Here is a 2,888-nt window from a genome sequence, read left to right on the forward strand (position 1 = left end):
ATGGGAAAAAAAAACATACTAAATCTTTAACCGGAAGTAAACAGGTATGGAGCCGTTCACCAACTCGCCACTCGGCTCTGGTTCTTAAAGCGTTAAATGCGAAAACAGTTCTTAAAACGATACAGTCAGATATAGTTCCTAAAGCGATAACTTCGAAAGTCCAACAGATTTACACGTTCAATTGGGAGAGACTTCTCTGGAGAAGGATTTCTTCACAGACGCAACTTTACTGCTGATTCTGTCCACAGGATTCACGATGCCGAAAATAAACAGTTTAAATCGACTGACCTTAAATTCCTTTAGAGAAAGACAGCACACCTTTGCATGAACTCATTGTTTTTTGGCAAGAGTTATCTCGATGCAGGTAGCTGCTACTCCAACGAAGACTCAGTAAGGTCGATCCTTTATTAAACTGCCAAATGATGCCGACTTCTCTCGATCCTTCGATCCTGCACTTTGATGAATTCTTCACTCCCTTCTAAAGTTGGAATTGAGTAAATCAACACATCTAGCAAAAACTTACAGTCCAAATAATATGGAATTCTGCAAGAGAACGCATCTCCGTTTAGAAAATGAAACTACGTCACCAAAAACAAACACGCAACAGAAACGGAGATACAACACGTTCAACTGGAAATCTACAAACTCAAAACCAACTTCGTCACCTGGGTCGACCCTTATATAGTCACGGGGGGGAGGGGCACATATAATCACGTGACCTCACATCGGCGGGAAAATCACATCAGGTGACCTCCAAACGACCATTACATCATTCTCACAAAAAAAAAAACAGATCTCCTGGAGCATGTAACAGTTGAGACACTCAACTCTCTGTCCCATCAGCCCTGACCGCGTCCAAACCCCTCGCTCCTCCTTTCCCCATCCACACCCCACTTTCTTGCCGTCCGTTTTATTTGCAAAGGATCGTAACCACCCATCCTTCCCTCACTATTAATTCACTCGCTCACACTCCTCATCAAGTTCATCCCCACTCTGTCCTATCAGACCACTCTCTCCCAGTCCCGTCACTTCCCTCCCTCCCCGTCCCATCACTTCCCCTCCGACCACGTCCCATTTTCTCTCGCTCCCCGCCCCATTACTTCCACTCTCTCCATGTCCTATCAGTTCATCTCCCACCCCGTCCCATCATTTTCCCTCCTTCCTGGTCCCATCACTCCCACTCCCTTCCTGTCGTTTCACTCCTCCTCATCCCATCTCTATCTTATCCAGGTCGCCCACCAGTTTGTGACAGGAACTTTCACCTCCCCTTTTCATCCCCTCTTCAGTCAGTAAATTCGCCACGGTCACTGTCTCATCAGTCCGCTCCTCGGCCCGTCACTCCTCTTTCTCCCAAACCCCTCACCCCTCCTCCCCAAAACCTACATGTATATGTGTACGTGTGAATATCTGAGATATATACATTTGTTTATTCAATTTAAAAATTATTAGAATTAAAACATATATACAGTACGCAAGACTATATAAAACATAAATTAAAATACTGTTATTACAATCAATAACACACTCGATCCCGGGATTGTATCCACGGGCACCGTATGTTCCTTCGCCATAGATTCTGTGTGTGACAGTGGCCATTGTAAGTCAGTGTCTCACTCCATCCCTGGCGGCCACATTAACCAAGGAACACACACAAAAATTCTGTTGAACGCAGCAGGCCAGGCAGTATCTATAGGAAGAAGTACAGTCGACGTTTCAGGCCGAGACCCTTCGCCAGGACTAACTTAAATAAGAGATAGTCAGAGATTTGAAAGTGGGACAGGGAGGGGGAGATCCGAAATGATAGGAGAAGACAGGAGGGGGAGGGATGGGGCCAAGAGCTGGACAGGTGATTGGGAAAAGGTATACAGAGATGGAGAAGGGGAACGGTCATGGGACAGGAGGCCTAGGGAGAAAGAAAGGGGGAAGTGAACCCACTATAGTGAGAGGGACAGAGGGAGAAAAAGGAGAAACAAAACGGGGAAAAATAATAATGATAATAATCATAAATAAGGGATGGGGTACAAAGGGGAGGTGAGACATTAACTGATGTTTGAGAAGTCAGTGTTCATGCCATCAGGTTGGAGGCTACCCAGACGGAATTTAACGTGTTGTTCCTCCAAACTGTGTGTGGCTTCATCTTTACAGTAGAGGAGGCCGTGGATAGACATATCAGAATGGGAGTGGGACGTGGAATTAAAACGTGTGGCCACTTGGAGATCCTGCTTTCTCTGGCGGACAGAGCGCAGGTGTTCAGCGAAACGACCTCCCAATCTACGTCGGGTCTCGCCAATATATAGAAGGCCGCATCGGGAGCACCGGACGCAGTATATCACCCCAGCCGACTCACAGGTGAAGTGTCGCCTCACCTGGACGGACTGTCTGAGGCCCTGAATGGTGGTGAGGGAGGAAGTGTAAGGGCATGTGTAGCACCTGTTCCACTTACAAGGATTAGTGCTGGGTGGGAGATCAATGGGGAGGGATCGGGGGGACGAATGGATAAGGGAAAGCTGGGATTATGTGATGGGACAGCGTGGAGGGAGCTTCACGCTGTGTCTGACCACAGGAGTGTGTGATGGGACAGTCAGGGCCCCAGACATATTTATTTATTATTTCCCCTTTTTCTCCCTCTGTCCCTCTGACTATACCCCTTGCCCATCCTTTGGGTTCCCCCTCCCCCTTGTCATTCTCCCCGGACCTCCTGTCCCATGATCCTCTCATATCCCCTTTTGCCGATGAACTGTCCAGCTCTTGGCTCCATCCCTCCCCCTCCTGTCTTCTCCCATCATTTCGGATCTCCCCCTCCCACTTTCAAATCTCTTATTAGCTCTTTCTTCAGTTAGTCCTGACGAAGGGTCTCGGCCCGAAACATTGACTGTATCCCTTCCCAG

Source organism: Mobula birostris, chromosome 13, assembly GCF_030028105.1.
Source record: "Mobula birostris isolate sMobBir1 chromosome 13, sMobBir1.hap1, whole genome shotgun sequence".
NCBI classification, from domain to species: Eukaryota; Metazoa; Chordata; class Chondrichthyes; order Myliobatiformes; family Myliobatidae; genus Mobula; species Mobula birostris.